Below are 18,668 nucleotides of genomic sequence, written 5' to 3'. Positions count from 1 at the left end.
AGTGGTGTGAACCTGCTCAGACGATTGTTCACAGTACTGGCATGGACTATGGATATGGTACATGGATAATAACATTGTAACAGTTGTAGGTTTGTCACTAGATTTCAATAACTTCTACCTTAACTAAATTTGGAGGTGGTCTAAATTAATTTTGGAAGTCCTTTAGAAATAGTTGATGCTTTGTGTGGTCAGAGGGTTGCTCTCTGCTGAATGATAGAGAAATCAGTGTAAAATATGTGACTCTATCACTATTTTTGGTCTGATTGCTCTTGTTCTCAATTCATGTGAGTTTCCATCAGATTGGTTAATGTTATTTTACTTTAGCCTCATAGTGTTTGACTTTATGCATTCTGAGAACATTATGGCCTTATGGTAGTTCTGAGTAAAATGCAGCAGGAAAGGATAAAAAATAGCTTTATTTGTGCAATTTACTTTCTTAATCAACATTTATGATTAAAAAAAAAAAGGTAGAAGAAACCATGAGTGATTCCCTGGAGTTTTTCCTGAGGCTAAATTTCTTAATCATTTGGAGAAAGCCAAATATGAGAATTATCTGCAGCAGCAAAATCCTGCAAAGGGTGAAGTGGTTGGTATATGTTATTATAGGATAGATATATTTATGTTTATAAATTTATCTACCTATATATTTTTTTTACCTATATCTGTATGTGTATCTATACAGAGATTTATTGTAGGGAATTGTCTCATGTATTTATAGAGTCTGAGAAGTCCCAAGATCTTCAGCTGGCAAGTTGGAGACCCAGGAGAGTGGATATGTATTTCCACTCCCAAAACCAGCAAGCTTGACACTCAAGCAGAGCCACTGTTTCAGTCTGAGTCTGAAGGTTGGAAAAGACCAATGTTCTAGCTCAAGAAGTCAGGAAGGAGGAGTCTCCACTTAGTTTTTGTTCTATTCAGGTCTTCAGTTGATTGGATGAAGTCCCTCCACACTAGGGAGGGCAATCTTTTTTACTTAGTCTACTTTACCTAGGTGACACATAAAATTAGTCATCACAGAATGCAAGAAGGCATTCCTTCAAGAATCATTGGTTCAACAATGACCAAGAGCCTTAGCTGACACAGATACTTTCTATGGAGTAGAAAATAAACATAGATCTGTATTTATCCACTTGTCAATTTTAACTGGGTAACAGAAGATACCTGATGATCAGCCATTTAGTTAAGCAAGATGTGACAACTTTAAGATGCAACTAAAGCAAATTTAAGTTTGCTTATTAAGAAAAGAAGGCAGTTGTTAGGCAGCCCTTTTGGGATGGCATTTGAGGAGTTCTGTGGATCCACTCCTCAGTGAAACAAGGATAACTACTGGAAACTATAAAATAAAGCCCAAACATTTAAATTCTACATATTTTTCTAAGGGCATACAACTGATGAAAGAACATTTATTCAAGAAAATCTCTTTAAATTGAGTAAGAACAGTGAGAGTCTGTGGCACTTGAGCCGTAACTAGTTCTTTCCCCATCAGCTTGACAGAAGCTCTAATTCTAGTGGGTGTGGGATCTCTCTCCCCTGGATTCCTGATCAAGGAATGTATTTCATCAGGAGGGGTAGGAATCCAGCACTTTTCATCCCCTCAAACTCCGAATTAAAGAAGCTAATTTACTGTTGTATGTGACTGAGAAATCAGAGTTCCCTTAATCTACCCAACCACCACTCATAGGGCAGAAGATCTAACCCAGATATGGCAGGCCAAGAATATGGAGATCCCAAATGCCCTTGTCCCATTTCACTTGTAGAGCAGAAATTCCAAGAGAGAGGTGAACCAAGAAAATCAGAGGCTATCATAGTTGGCCAGTGCTTGGAATGGGAGCTGAAAATTTTGCTCAAGGAGAGAGGCAATCTATACAGAAAGATGAATCGAAGTTCTCCCCAAAGGGATTGATTTTATTTGGAAAAAAAAAAGTGGGGAAGTTTAAACCTAAGGGTACTCTCAAAAACAATGGAAATTTTTTAAAAATGGAAACTTTGGTGGAAGCAATTAAGATGCTGCAGGTTGTTGCTCTAAATTAAGAGCAATAAATCACAGACCAGTTAGTGGGAACTGGAGAGGGACAGCTAAGGAAGAGCCTTCTTCAGGTTAGAACAAAACCTCAAAGATTGGTCCTAAAAACTACTACTGCCCGAATTTAATTGAATGAGATTATGGAGCAATTTATGTCCAAGGGCATTGTTGAAAACTGTAGAGCCCTGAGATGGTGGTTAGCGAAGTGGAACAGTTGGGTGTGATACCAAATGAGGCAGACACTTTAACAGAGAGATCAGGAAAGGAGACAAAGAGAGCCCGGCTATAACCACTGTCATCCAAGAGGCTTTGTCTCTGGTGGGGAAATAGACTTCACTAAAATAGTCTATCCAAGTGTCTAAACATGTAAAATAGCAAACAACAATAAGAACACCACAGAGAAGGGGAATAGGAATCAGTACCCAGGGTTTCTACAATATGTTACCCAAAATGTCCAGTTTTTAACAAAAAATTATGAGACATACAAATAAATAGGTGTGACTCATGTATAGGGAAAACGTAGGCAACAGAAGCTGCCCAGATGAGGGCCCAGATGTCAGATTTAATAGATAGACTTCAAGGCAGCCATTATATATGTTCAAAGGACTAAAGGAAGGTAGGATGACATTGTTTCATCAAATAGAGAATATCGATAAAATATATAAATTATAAAAATGATTTAAATTGAAATTCTGGAGCTGAAAGTACAGTAATTGAAATGAAAAATTCATGTAGGTTCAACAGTCATTTTGAACTGGCAGAAGAAAGAATCATCAAACCTAAAGATAGATCAATAGAGATTATATAATATGAAAAACAGAGACAAAAAATGAAAAGAATGAACAGGGCCTCAGAAAAGTATGGGAAACCACCAAGGATACCTGCATATGTGTAATGAGAGTACCAGAAGGAGAGGTGAGAGAAATTAGAAAAAAAATTCCAAAGAAATAATGACTGAAAATTCCCCCAATTTGAGGAAAACCATTAATCTACATACCTATGAAGCTCAACAAATTCCAAGTAAGATATACTCAAGGATTCACAATAACACGTCATTGTAAATATAATAAAATCCAGATAGAGAAAATCTGAAATCATCAAAAGAAGAATGATTTATTATGTACAAGGGAACACCAATAAGATTAATTACTGACAGAAATAATGGAGGCTATAAGAATGCAACTGTCCTGATTCAGTAATGTTGAAGTACATAAATCATAAGTTTATAAAGCTGCAGCCCCAGAAAGGGACTTCCACATATGATGAATTACATGTCAATACTTTCTAATCCTGTGTGCATTGCAAGCATCACTAGTCAATTGCAATCTTCTTTCCCTTTGAATTTAGTTTCAGCCTCCAAAGCCTCACAAACAACCATCCAGGTGTCCACTGCCAGTCAACCAAGGCATGCATGACTTGAAATACAGTTTTTATCATGCTAGCTTCATTTCACAGGTGAGGAAATCAAGGGCTAGAAACCATAGAGTTGGAGGCTGATTCAGAAGTAGTTCCCAAGTCTCCTGACAACTGGTCTACAATACCACTCTGCTGGGAGCACCTGAGTGGCTCAGTGGTTGAGCATCTGCCTTCAGCTCAGCTCGTGATCCCGGGGTCCTGGGATGGGAACCTGCTTCTCCCTCTGCCTGTGGCTCTGCCTCTGTCTCTGTGTCTCTCATGAATAAATAAATAAAATCTTAAAGCAAAAACAAAAACAATACCACTCTGCATTTGTTCAGATCCAGCCAGCATCATAGGTCCTTTTAACTTTCTATCTCAGGAGCCTTATGAATTTCAAACAACAACCAACCTTGTTTGTTCTATTCCATATGAATGGAGAGCTTAAGAACTGGAACATGTATGCTTGCAAAGGAATGATTAATCAGTACTGAGAGAGATTATAGATATATATCTTAGACAGGTATATATATCTTAAATTCCCTCTCATAATTCAGTCTTCCCTGGGATTTCCCTGGGGTTCAAAGCTTTGTTCCTGAAGTATGCTTTTCAGTCTTCCTGAAGGTAGTAGAAATGGCTGAGATAAGAAAGTTGCTTCCTGCCGTTCTCCCCCCTCACACAGGGGGCATCCTGCTGGTGAGCCTAAGCCTTACTAGTACTTCAGAGCTCCAAATTTCCGTGGGTAAAGCCACTCATTTGTCTCAAGTTTTGAAGATGGAACTAGCCAGACCAACTGCTACCTGAGGTTAGCAAACTACAGCAAGTGTATATTTAGTTCATACTTATTAATATAGTTGCCAACTGAATGCACCTTATGTCTTTGAGTTTTTATTTAGCTAGTTAGGTTTCCCCTTCTTTTTCCTCTCTCAGTTTGAAGAATCAGCTCTGAGAGCTCAGTTGGCTTGGTAAACTAGTTATGTAACAAAGAGCCCCCTACCCCTCCCCAAATTGATTGGAATGTATCTGTGTTTGAATTAGCATGAATCACAGCTTCCAAGGAGAATTCAACAAAACTTCTTTCCGCCATCCCCACCTATCCTCTTCTCATGCAGTTCTCTGTCTTTCCCAAGCCAATCCCTACATCCTGGATGCTTTACTCCTTTCACAGGCCTACCATCTGGATGAAGTTGATGTTGGCATTCCAGAAAACTAGGATTGCAGCTGTTTTCTCTTGACACTAATGCCAGGTACTGCTACTACTGCATTCTCCTCTCCAATCTCCTACCCATCTTACTGATTTTGGTAATACTAGTTTACAGTGAGAACTTCTAGATAATATCTATCTCTAAGGATTGCCTACAAGTACTTTGTAAACGGTTAAGTGCTATATTTTATTTATTATTTTAGCTAAATCCACTCATATTTTTCCTACAAACATATCTGTGTGAAATTTGGCAGATGGAAGTGTAAAAATCTGTCTTATCTTTTGGTTTCTTTTTGATGCCATTTCTGTTTCTTTTTAGACAACAGCCCTCTAGGCTGGGAACAACCTGTACTGTTAGTAGCAGGAAGATGGACAGCTACCAGTGGTTTCAGATGGAGCTCAAGTCTTCTTATATTGAGATTGGGTTGCCTCTTCTCAAAGCCCTGCTGCATTAGAGGTTGGAGGTGTTTGTGTTTTGCCAGCCTTCTTGGAGTGATGTAACCATCTGGCATTTACCTTTTATGCAACTTTGCTATGGTGTATGTACAACATCATTCTTTCATTATTTCATTGCATCACCCTGGATGCCTTTGCCTTCTATTTTACATATAAAAAAAGAAAACATACATTATTTTAAAAATTAAACTTGCCTCAATAATTCTTGGTGAAGATAGATGCCTACACACACTATTACTTTGTTTATTATAATTTAGGGAATGGTTCTTTTCTGGCTTTGTGTTTGGGACAGTTTGAAAGTATTTGATATTTAACACAGGAGCAAATATTTCCTTTGTAATAAATCTCAGAGTGTTTTCAGAGTTGATAAATCCTGAGCCAATCCAGTCTCTTCTGAACTGAGTGGAGAGTTTCAAGATTTAGCAGGGACTTTGTGAATGTTGAAGAATATGAACTTCACCCAGATGTTCACTGTGGTCCAGTTTGAGCATTTCCATGATTCATCTCTGGACCATTCTCAATGCCAAACTCATAATCTCTTTAGGGTCAATAGGAACAAACCAAAAAAACCATTCAGATCATTTGAAATAACCAACAGTTGAGATAGAAAACTTTGTAGGAAAGGTAGAGGAGAGAGTTTGTGTCATATATTCCATCACAAACACATATTTGCTCTTCTCTGAAGCCCCTTTTTAGGTGCTTTGTCTTCGTGGGTTTCTTTCTTCTTCCTCTTTTCTGAGCGATATTTGGTCTCTTCTTTTGAGCTCATTTGTTGCTGCCACCCTGTCTCTTTATTGTTAGCTTGGCCACTGCAGTTAGGCCACTGATATTAGCATTATCCCTACTACCATAGCTGTCTTTTCAAAGCCTTGAGACAGGGAAGGGAGTCTTCCTTACTTCAACTCTTTAACATGGCTAAATGGAAAGCTTGCTTTGCTTCTTAGTGTGTTAGATTAGTTCCTAGACCTAATATTCTTCTTGATTTATTCTTACAGTTTCTTAAAGTGCTTTCTCTTATAGAATCTGCCACAAGTCCTGGAGACCTGGATGAGAGAGTTTGAGTGATGCCACACAGAGAAATCATTTAAAAATGTCCCTCCCCACTGACAGTCAACCAGAAACTATGAACTGAGTTTGAACTATTTAGATTTGGGATGGGAGCTCATAGGACATATGATGGAAACCAAGCTCCTTTGCAAAATCAGAACCTCTCGTTGTTTAAACACCTTATATTATCCACACTCAGCCAGAAGTGCTTTTCATCACTTTTCTCTTTTTATGAGATGGAGATATTTCAGCAACAACTGTTGCCATTGTTATTGCCAAACACCATCAAAATGGATCAGACAACCTGCTGATATGGCTGTGCAGGTGAAAACAGATGCTGTCACCAGCTTTTTAGAATATCAGCAGGGAGAAGCTTCTCCATTAAGGACTTTAACATTCAAGTCAAATTTAGAAGCTAAAAACTCTGTGATATAGGGGTTAAAGTTAAGTAACTGGTGGTCCACAGCCAAATGGCAGAGACCCAAGGAAGCTGTTCAATGAATGCTGGAGAAGCAGAGAAGCTCACACTTGAGTTTGATATACATATATATCACATCTTCTTTATCCTTTCATCCACTAGTGGGCATTTGGGCTGCTTTCATAATCTGGCTATTATAAATAATGCTGCAATAAACATAGGGGTGCACGTATTCTTTTGAATCAGTGTTTTTGTATTTTGGGGTTAAATACCCAGTAGAGCCATTGCTGGATCATAGAGTAGTTCTATTTTTAATTTTTTTGAGGACCCTGCATACTACTTCCCATAGTGGCTGCACCAGTTTGCATTTTCACCAATAGTGTACAAGAGTTCCTTTCCCTCCACATCCTTGCCAACACTTGTTTTTTCTCGTGTTTTTGATACTAGCCATTCTAACAGGTGATATCTCACTGTGGGTTGTTTTTTTTTTTTAAGATTTTATTTATTTATTCATGACAGACAGAGAGAGAGAGGCAGAGACACAGGCAGAAGGAGAAGCAGGCTCCATGCAAAAAGTCGGATGTGGGACTCCAGGATCACGCCCTGAGGCAAAGGCTGACACTCAACCGCTGAGCTACCCAGGCATCCCTCTCACTGTGGTTTTGATTTGCATTTCCCTAATGATGAGTGATGTCAAGCATCTTCTCATGTGTGTGTTGGCCATCTGGATGTCTTCTTTGGAAAAATGTCTTTTTAGGTCCTCTGCCCATTTTTAATCAGATTATTATTATTATTATTACTATTATTTGGTATTGAGTTGTATAAATTCCTTATTTTGGATGTTAACCCTTTATCTGATATGTTACTTGGAAGTATTTTTTCCTTTACTGTGCAAAACCTTTTTATTTTGGTATAGTCCCAGTAGTTAATTTTTGCTTTTGTTTCTGTTGCTTGAGGGGACATATCTAGGAAAAAGTTGCTATAGCCAATGTCAAAGAAATTACTGCCTGTTTTCTTGTAGGATTTTTCATGGTTTCAGGTCTCATATTAAGGTTTTACCCATTTTGAGTTTATTTTTGTGTATGGTGTGAGAAAGTGGTCCCATTTCAAATAATATTGTGAATTGTTGTTTATTTTCATGTTTGTATGAAAACCTTTACAAATCAAATGAAAATTAGAATCTTGAGGAAAAAAAGTGTTTTAGTAAAACAATCTTGTATTACATAATGATTCCCATTAATAATAATTGAGTTTATAACACTTTGCTTCTTTGCCATTTATTGAATTTTTACCAGAACACTATTATACAAAATAAAATGTTGGAAACACTGTTTCTCATATCATAATCCAACTCAAGTACAATATGAAAAACAAAGCCCCAAACATTAGAACTTAAATGACAGCAGAAAACACAGTGGAAATAATGCTATATAGAATCAGAAGGAAAAGAGAATTGGATCCAGATTGAAACATGAGGCATGAATTCCATCATTTTCTTGTCCCCATATCTATGTATGTACTAGTATCTGAACTCATCTCGTCATGCTTCCATCCATTGCCAATGGAAGTTTTCTCTCTTCCCAGATCTTTTCCTTCTTCTCCTGAACTCCCTTAAGATCTTTTAAAAACTGTCCTTCAGCCATGTAACCCTTTCAACCTACCTTCCTAAAGCCCTTCTCTATCACTGCCAACTTACTCAAGATAATTAAATTATCTCTAATTTTCTTATGCCAGTTCACTCACCTTTGCAAGGCTTCCCTCAATCCCCAACACTTCCCTAGCACTCTCCTATGAGCCCCATTATCAAATTCAATGTACATTCTCCTGATCTTGCTAGAATTGTGAACTTCTCTGCTACATTTGACAGTTAGCTACTTCATTCTCCTTGAAACTCATTTCTTAACTCCTCTATTAGTTTTCTCCTTTGTCTCCCTGGCTGCTACTTGTCAGTTTCATTTGCTGACACAACTCCTCTGCCTCTGACAGCCCTTATATGTTGATACTTCCTGGGGTTCTATCATTCTATTCAACAATGTCAATGATCCACCAGATTCTCTTTGCAGTTTTTTTTTTTTTTTAAGATTTTTACCTATTTATTTGAGAGAGAGAAAGAGAGTGAGAGAGAGAGAGAGCATGCACAAGCGGGGGAGGGGTGAGGGAGAGGGAGAAGCAGACTCCCGGCTAACCAGGGAGCCTGACCCAGGGCTGGATCCCAGGACCCTGGGATCATGGCCTGAGCCAAAGGCAGAGGCTCAACTGACCAAGCCATCCAGGCGCCCCTCTCTTTGCAGTTTAAATACGGGTTCCCAACAGCCTGCTCCTGCTTCTTTTTGACAGCAGGCTGCCCCAGGGTACTGGAGTCCACTTTGCCTGGCTGCACTAAGACATTGAACCTCACAGTGCTCACTCTTTCTGGGTGATTATATTTGTTCACAATTTCATCTCTCCTTATACGCTGATGACTTCTAAATAATCCTATTAAGCCCTATCCTCTTCCTTGAGCTTAGACCTGTGTACTCAGTTGTTTAATGGGAAACTTAATGCATCCCCAGATAATTCAAATCTATCACATGTACAAAACTGAATACATAACCTAGTACCAGTTTCCATTTTTTTGTATCTTCCCCTTATTATGGAATAGCACATTCTTCTTCCAGCCCTGACCAGGAACCTGGGATGCATCATCTTTGTGTCTTTTCCCTTACTTTCCACACCTAAACGAAATAAAATCCTATAAATTCTAATTTGTTAATACTTGTCATATCAGTCCCCTTATATCTGTCTCATCTGCTGTTGTCTTGGTTGAGTCTCCATTAGCTGTATCCAGACTTTTGCAATGGAGAGAGAGCATAGCATACTGTGAGATGGCTCAGGCTCTGAAGCCAGCAATTTTTATAGCATTAGAACAAAAAAATCCTAAAATTTGTATGGAATCACAGAAGACCCCAAATAGCTAAAACAATCTTGAAAAAGAAAAGCAAAACTGGAAGTATCACAATTCCAGATTTCAAATTATGTTATAAAGTAGTAATCAAAACAGTATGGTACTGGCATAAAAATAGACATATAGATCAATGAGACAGGATAGAAAGCGTGGAAACAAACCCATGATTATTTGGCCAATTAATCTGACAAAAGAGGCAAGAATATGCAGTGAGAAAAAGTCTCTTCAACAAATGGTGTTGGGAAAACTGGACAACTACCTGAAAAAGAATAAAACTGGGCCACATTCTTACACCATATGCAAAAATAAACTTAAAATGGATTAAAGACCTAAATGTGAGACCTGAAACCATAAAAATCCCAGAACAGAGCACAGGCAGTAATTTCTTTTAAAAAATAAAAAATAGATACACATTTTAAGTTTGGATCTTTGGTTTTAGAAAATGTTATAAGCAATGGACACTACTACTAGCCTTTGATCATATAGCATCTGCTGGCTAAGTGTGGTGTTAGGTACTTTAAATACATTGTCTAATTTTCTTATAAATTTCTTTTCTTTTCTTGTAAACTGTATGTATGTTTTGTTTTCACCATTGGGGAGAAAATTGTTGAAGATTGCATGCCAGAAAAGCTTAGGAGTAAATTTGGTTAAAAAAAAGCATTTCAGGGTGTCTGGCTGGCTTAGTCAGTAGAGCGTGCAGCTCTTGATCTTGGGTTGTGAATTTGAGCCCTAAATTGGGTGTATAGATTGCTTAGAAATAAAATCTTAAAAAAGGTATTTTTGTTGTCTTAAAAAAATATATAGTTTATTTAAAAGAAAACAAAATCAAGCATACAGGAGTATACACACTAGGAATTATCTTTATTTAGAGTTTAATAAATATTCTTCCAGGATATTAGAGTTTAATAAATATTCTTCCAGGATATTATCAGTTCTCTCTGTCTCTCTCTCTCTATCTTATATATGTAGAGAGAGAGAGGGAGAGAGAGAGAAAACTAATATATATATATATATATATATTTTTTTAGAATTTATTAAAAAGAGTAATCACAATATATATTAAATTTTGCAATTTGCTTTTCTCCTTTGATAGCTTGAAATATAAAATAATTTTACCTATTACTACTCCCTCCAATCATCTACTTCTGATCTCTTCATGCATACGCCAATAGTAATAGGATTTCAGAAAAACATCTGGACCAATGACCAATTCCTTAAAAAATCCTAACAATAAAGCAATCTTTTGATAATAATATTTTTTTATTGGGAGCAATTGAAGTTTTTGCCACTTTTTTTTTTGAGTGCTGTTTTAAACATGAACTTTAGTTATAAGTGACCAGATATGTCAAACTTGTCTTTCCCTAAATTCAAACCATGATGGAGAAGTGGCTGGAAGATGATCTAAAAATAAAACAGTATATATAGAAGTCATCTCTTGCTTTTGTTTGGAAGGTCATAAATTTTCATAACTTTTTGCCTTTTACTGCTCATAGCTCCCAGGCCTGTAATTTATGCTTTACCTAGCAGACAAGGTTAGGGTAGCCAAATGTCCCAGATTTCAAAGTAGATAAATGGTGAGGTTTTACCCAGGACCATAACAAAGAACCACTCTTTGATTTGTGAAGTAATTACTGGGGTCACAATATTAGCAATTTTCCTTAGTGGAATTGAAGGCATTCTCCCCTTCTCCCAAGGTGATTAGCTTCTGACGTATTATTTGTTTGGACACTGTTAACAGTCTTGAGCTAACATTTCCTCATGCATTATTTTAAATGGATAAAGGACATCTGATAAACTGTGACCTATGACCTATTAGTTAACTAGGATTCTAAAAGGAAATGAGGAGAAACATTCAGAATCTTCACAGATTATCTTAATGGTTTACTTATATTCTAGAATTATAGTCTATTTCTTATTAATAAATCTTTGCCTCTATTTCTATGATATTTGCTCTCCTTCCTGAAAGTAATTTGCTACTTTTTACTTCTGTTCTTTTGACTCTTGTATTTTTCCTCTTTCTGTTCTTACCAGCTCACTCATCCCACATGCTTACTTTTCTCCCTGGTTTTGTGGTCCTGAGTGGAAATTTCTTTTTTCTTTTCTTTTCTTTTCTTTTCTTTTCTTTTCTTTTCTTTTCTTTTCTTTTCTTTTCTTTTCTCTTCTCTTCTCTTCTCTTCTCTTCTCCTCTTCTCTTCTCTTCTCTTCTCTTCTCTTCTCTTCTCTTCTCTTCTCTCTTCTCTCTTCTCTCTTCTCTCTTCTCTCTTCTCTCTTCTCTCTTCTCTTCTCTTCTCTTCTCTTTTCTTTTCTTTTCTTTTCTTTTCTTTTCTTTTCTTTTCAGGCTGAAATCCCAATCATGGTACAATGCCCTAACAATTGGCCATTTATCATAAGGGAACATTTAAAAATTTTCATAGTCTGATGCCTGAGGAGAAAGAAAGGAGCATAGTCTCTCTTGGAGCTACTGTGGTGCCTCAGATGCCTTGCCCCTTCCTCTTGTGTCATTCACTGTATCTTAAAGTAAGTGGTGAGAGCGCTATCCATTTAGATGAGTGGCCCCTCAAATCTCTTTTCAAGGTAAGAACAGTGAGGTTTGGAAATAAAACTCAGGTATGCAATGTAGTTATTATAGTATGAATAATTTCTATAGTTTTTAAAGTTGGGAAGACTGTTAATGTGAATTCTATAGGATAGTCAGTTACCTTTACGGGTAGTGCCCTTTTGCTTCCCAGACTCACCAACAATGTTTTCTTTTCAAAAAATCTACTTCTTGATCCTAGAGAGAGAGAATAGTGTAGTCTGGTTAAGAATGTGCAATTTTGTGTTAGATTTGGGATTAAGCTTGTAACCTGGGGAAGTTTCCCTCTAAACTTCAGTTCCTGATATGTTAAGTAAAACACGCCTCACAGGGACCCCTGGGTGGCTCAGCGGTTGAATGCCTGCCTTCAGCCCAGGGGATGATCCTGGAGTCCTGGGATGGAATACCACATCGGGCTCCTTGAATAGAGCCTGCTTCTCCCTCTACGTAGGTCTCTGTCTCTGTCTCTCTATCTCTGTGTGTGTCTCTCATGAATGAATAAATAAAATCTTGAATTGTTGTGAAAATTAGCTGAGTTCATGACTGAGAATAGCCAAATACAATGTCTGGTAGATATTAGTCAATAAATGTTTGACATATGGTCACTTTTTAGGTTCCAAATCCAAGTACTTTCTTGATTGTGGTAGGTATTTCTAGTACTCTTCCATATCTGTTTTTTCTTTCTGTAGCATCATTACTCTGGGATGATGATTCCATTCAGGCCCAAACTGGAGCAGGTGGCTAGAAGTGGACCCTGTCAGAGCCCACCCGTATCCCACAGGCACCTCTCATTTCTGTGCACTCCAGCCCAGCTCCTAACCAAGCCCCACGATTCTGCCTGAGGGCTACTTCTGGCAGCTGCAGCCAGCTCTGATGTACATGGGGCAGGATAGTTGTAGAAGAATTATGTTCTCAACCAATGAATACCTCAACGAATTATTCCTCAGGTGGGATAATTGTGAGGCACATGTTCCATATTGTTTCTCAAAGTTTTCTAGTGTGTTTGAGCTCTAGTTACCCACAGTGGTAAGTTGATAACATACCTTACATTGGCTTCCTTCCCTTTTCTATAGTTGTGGGCTAGGTTCATTAGCATGCAGGATATTTATTAAGAGTTCCTTTGGGATCAATACCAGTGGAGGGAGGGGAAAGAAATAGAGTTGGAAATCATGTCTCTAGAACATAGACGGTGAAGTCAATTAGGAATGAAAGTGGATGGAAAGTATTCAGAGAAAAATCCTGAAAGCACGAGAAAAACAGACCATTGCATCTGTGCTGCAAGATTCATAAGGACAACATCCAGAATAAAATCAAGAAACAGAAGATGAGGTAGCCAGGTGGAGTGACAAGAAAAGATTTGTAGAAAACCTTGAAGGACTAAAATCATCACAAAGGGGGAAACAGGCAGAGTGATTTTTCTCTTTTCTACCAAAAAGTCTTGTTATCCAAATACATGGGCTGTGCTACATATCATCTGGCAACACAGCAGGCCATTTGAGGCACTTAACACTAGTGCCCACAGAAAGACTATGATGAAGCTTGATTTTTCACTTACTATCAATTTTCAGTGAATAAACAACAAACAAAGGACACCTAAGTTAGAAGGTTATTATTTGTCTAATTCTTCCAGAAAAGAAAAAAAAATGATTTGAAAATATAATACAGTCCTACCCAATACAAGAAAGATTATAGTTGGAGCAAGAGAGAGTTCAAAAAAGGAGAAAAGACAGAAGTAACCATGTGGGAATCCAAATATGACAAATATTTATATTAATTCAGAGAAATGGAACATATTTACTCAAAAACAAAGTGACCCAGTAATTCTCAGAATATGAAAGTAAGCACAGGCAGGGAAAAAAGTAGATTAGAAAAATACTAATTTTCTAAACATGCAATGGCAGTGATTTTTTTTTTTTTTTTTTGCCCAAAAGTTGAGAAATTTTGCAGAGAGGTATAGTATACACACTAAATATATTTCCGTGCCTGGACAAAAATTTAAACCATGAAGAATAGAAAACTAAGAAAAGCTAAATTAAAGTAGAAAATTCAGAGGCTTTATGGAACCAAATAGATATTACACATTACACCCATTTAACAAATCACACACACAGAATTTAAGAAGTGGGAAATTAGAGAAGATAAATTAGAACATTCTTAATGAACAGAGTCATGGCAAGAAAAAGAATGCAGTTGGACAAAACACATGCTGTACTTAGCAAAACTTCAAAATGACAAAAGAGAGTGGTAAGTGCTATGAAGGGATAGAAAATAGCTGATTGAGCTTTAGGGAAAAAAACCCCATAGAACACAAAGGAGGGAAATGTAAAGAACATATTTAAAAGTTGTCAATCTAATAGATGATTTTCTATTGAGGATTTTGCAAAATAACCTTCACCTAAAAGGCTGTGGATGTTTTGATATGATAGCATCACTATGTATCCCTAAGTTGGATATTGGAAAAAAAAATCCACAAAAACCTAAAGTAAGAGTAAACAGGTTGCTCCAGTAGTTCCTTGAGGTCCATTGAAATTCATGGAATTTCAGGGTCATTTCATGGGAAACACCTAACAAAATTAAGAACAGTACATATATGCATAATAAATGGGGATATCCAGGTACAGCCAATCCAGTCTTGGCTTGTGCAGTGGATGTTTCTCTGGAAATAATAAAGATATAAAGGGTCTGTCAGAGAGATTGGCCAAGAAATGTAAGGATAAAACTCAAAACTACAAACATGAGTGAAAAGTAAATACAAGTGAATTGAAGAAACAAGATCAGTGGAGGAGTCAAAAACCATTATTTATTATCCTTTGTGGCAGGAAAGAAATGGAATTAAGGGTAGTATATTCACTGGTACTTTACTAGCTGATAGAAAATGACAATATCATCCTGGCAAACTTTTATTCTTCTATATCGGTTTTCAACAGTGCCTGCCAATAGAGTCCCTAATAACCCTATAGAAAAACAAGGTCCACCTGACCAGAGGTTCTCGTGTATCTGTAAGTAGAGACGAAGGCTAGCTGAGCAAAATCAGTGCAGAGGAGTTCAATGTTTTTGCATGAAAAAAAAAAAAAAAAAAAAGCAGAGGATGATATCAGTTGTAGATCTTGCTCCAGATTCTACATACTGGTTTTGAAAGGCTAGTAGAATGATTTTTCACACAAGAGGAAACATCTAAAATAAAAAGATTGCAACACACAAAAGCAAAAAAGACATGGTTGAGGACACAACCTGAGGATTTAGAGAGACAGCAAAGGTAATATAAAAAAGTCTTGGAGGAGTGCCCTTACCGAGATGGTAACAGCAGTCATTCTTGATTTCAATTCTCCTCAAAGGAGGAACAACTAACTACTGCTCATGAATAAGATCCCGCTGACAGAACCAGAGAATATGGGTGCGATGCTGAAGTGCCCCTGCACCTCAAAGACCAAGATAGACTGCAGTAGGAGGGTAATTGTAGCAGCCACATACTAACTGCTTCATCCCTCACCCATGCCAGTGCCGAGAGACCTGGGCCTCTGGTTCCTCCACTGACAAGAGAGAACCTAGGAGAAACAAGTAGCTCCTGTATGTCACTTTGAAGTAACCTCCGGTTGGATTGCACCCCACAGGGACTTCACAGGAATCTGTAGGGCCCAGCCACTGGGAATCTGTGATGGAGAAGGGAGGAGGGGCTTGCACAGCACACCTGGGTGTTGGCAGACTGAATTCACACCTGCAGTGCCCAGGTAGAAATCCCAACCGGCAGTTTGGCTCATGGGCAGAACCAAGTTGGGGATGTATTCTGACCAGGGAACTTGGCAGGTTGTAGATCTGTTTGATTTGGATCCCCAAATGAAGAATTGTGCTGATCTTGGAGCCTGGCTAGCCCACACCCAGCTGCCACAGACCCACCTGCTGTGGAGATTGTCTCCTGGCCATATCTGACTAGGGAGCTGGCAAGAACACCTGGAAGCTGTACAGCCCAGTAGCACTCAGAGAAACAGGTGAGTGGAGCTTATCACTCCCAGAGCAAAGCCAGTGCAAGCCATTGAAGGCCCTTTTGCTAAGCACACAGAGGGGGATTAATTCGTAGCCAAGGATAAGGGTAGCTCCCAAGCCCTCCCAATTGGAAAGCCTGTTTGGGAAGTTGAGAGTTACCTGTAATAGCCCCTCCCCTACTATCTAGGCAAGGGACTAAGACACAGCCTTACACACTGTGGTTCCTGTTCCCATCTGACCAGAAGGCTGGCAAGGAAACCTGGAAGTTATGCAGCCCATTGGCATGAGGGCCAAGAGAAGGGCAGGCAGAGATAATAGTTTGTAGAACAAAACTAGAGACCTGTTTGGTCAGAGAACTTGGAGTGTGAGTCAGCCAACAAAGTTTTCCTGGCTTTATAGCTGTTTCTCCCACAGTGCCCAGGCAGAGAAACTAATTCATATCCCTAGTTATTGCTGAATAAAGCCTCTAGTTTGCCAAACCAGAGGACTCAACTAGATCACATGGAAACAGTAGAAGAGGGAGAAGTTGGACTATAGTGCAGTCCAAGCAGAGGCCTCAGTTGACCCCTTGGGGAGCTCTGGAGCTGGAATACTCTTCAGAGTCATCCCAAGCTCGGGGGGATGATTGGACATTTTTAACCCCACAGTGATTAGTAATTGGGTGTGAGGTGTGCTTGAAAGAAAACTGACTTGGGAGAGGCAATTTTCTTTAGCCAAGGTAATCTCCAAAGAGGGTTGATAGCTGAGGCTCTTTTGGTAACACCTGCAGCCTTCCTTCTTGAGGGAATCTGGTTGCATCACAGTGCCAACCATACCTAGGCTTCCTATTCCTCCACCAGCATTTTCTGAGCTAATCTCCCAAGTAAACCACTTGATCTTGAATCCTTGTCTCAGTGATTGCTTCTAGGGGAACTGAAGCCAAGACAGAGGTTTGGCTACAGTACTACTTGGAGAGCTTACAATGTGTCCACCGATGTTGCCAGGTAAAGGAAAAAGAGATGTGACTCTTGCCCAGGGAATCTGAAAGAATAGACTACTTTGCTGATGGCAGCAATAGAAAGGTTACTGCCTAGAGATTAACTTGCACCCCATAATTACTGGGGCAAATAAAAGTGATGTGAGTGTTTTCCATGGAGCGGAGATAGAACTTGGTGAGAAAGAGCCTCTGTGGGCTTGGCTAGGTCCTAACCAGCTGGCAAAAGAACTCCTGTAGCAAGAAGCTGGAGATGGATACCAGATTCCTGGGGGCTATTGAGAGAGCACATGTGCCTACTCAATGTAATAAAACCAAGGAGATTAAAAAAAAGTCTCAAATCCAATTCCTCCTGCCTACATTAATTATAGAAAACCTAATTTATTTGCACTATAAAGAAACAGTGTCCAGGGGCTTATCTGGACTGCTGATCTTTTCACATTTATCACTCCAGCTATTTGTATTCTGGCAGCCAATCCAGACTGTATGTGGAGGATTAACTATTGCATTTCAGGGCTATGCTTTCTAATTTTACATTCCCTTTTGATTGATCCCACTATAGAGGATACTAGAATAATCAAAGTTATACTACCTCTGGTCATGGTTGTACTATTATCCTTACTCAGGGCATCACAAGAGACCATATTAATGAGTTATATTTTCTACACTAGATATCACCAAACAACAAATTTCATAACAATCCAGTATTTCTATTGTATGATGTTCAGTCAAACATTTGGCAGCCTATTGTTCATCTGGGTTGGTCAGGCTGGGTTAAGTGGAGTCCTTAAGTGTTCAATCCTTGTGTATAATAGGTTTCACTCTGGGTGGTACTCCTCTTGGCCAACAGTACAAATGGGTCATTCTGGAACAACATATAAAAACCAAGTTCAGTAATGCTACAGAAGAAAAAAATTTTTCAAGTAAAACTTTATTCTCCATCTCCCCAACTTTGATATTAATATCATGTGATTTCCAGAGATTTTGATTTCCATATACAGTTATATTAATCCCCAGATATATCATAAATGTTGAAAGATTTTGAAGAATCAGCTTCATGCCCATTTGCCATTATATTTTTAACGAAAGAATAAAATTTTGGTGAGTAGTTAAGGAAATGAATCCAAATTCCAATTATACCAGTATCTTCAACTTAAAAAAAATCCCAACAAAAAAGCTGGAACAGTGCTTTTCAAACTTGACTTTACACACAAATTGCCTAGGGGCTTTGTTAAGACGAAGATTTTGATTTGATAGATCTGGGGAGGGCCTGAGATTCTGCATTTCTAACAAGATCCCAGGTGATGCTGCTGTTACTATTTGTAACTGTATAATGAGGAGCAAGGACTCATAAGACCTTTTTAAGCCCTTGTGAATTTAAGCAAAACATTCATTTTAACATTTCTTTTTAAGCCAATTTGCAGACAGCCAGGCTAGTTACCTAACTGCTCTAGGGTTAGGGACTAACTCATTAAACACTAAGGTGTCATTGATTGTTAGCTGAGTCATTACTTTATATGTTGCTAAGAAGGGAAATGCTGATGATTAACTATAATGCATCCTGATTTCAGAAACATTAAAATAGAAGTTTTAGAATTGAAGAAATATAGTGGTTTCTCTGATTTCTTTCCAGCTTCCACAATGACTGTTTA

The sequence above is a fragment of the Canis aureus genome, chromosome 32 (genome assembly GCF_053574225.1).
Source record: "Canis aureus isolate CA01 chromosome 32, VMU_Caureus_v.1.0, whole genome shotgun sequence".
Classification (NCBI taxonomy): domain Eukaryota; kingdom Metazoa; phylum Chordata; class Mammalia; order Carnivora; family Canidae; genus Canis; species Canis aureus.
This window is presented reverse-complemented; position numbering follows the sequence as displayed.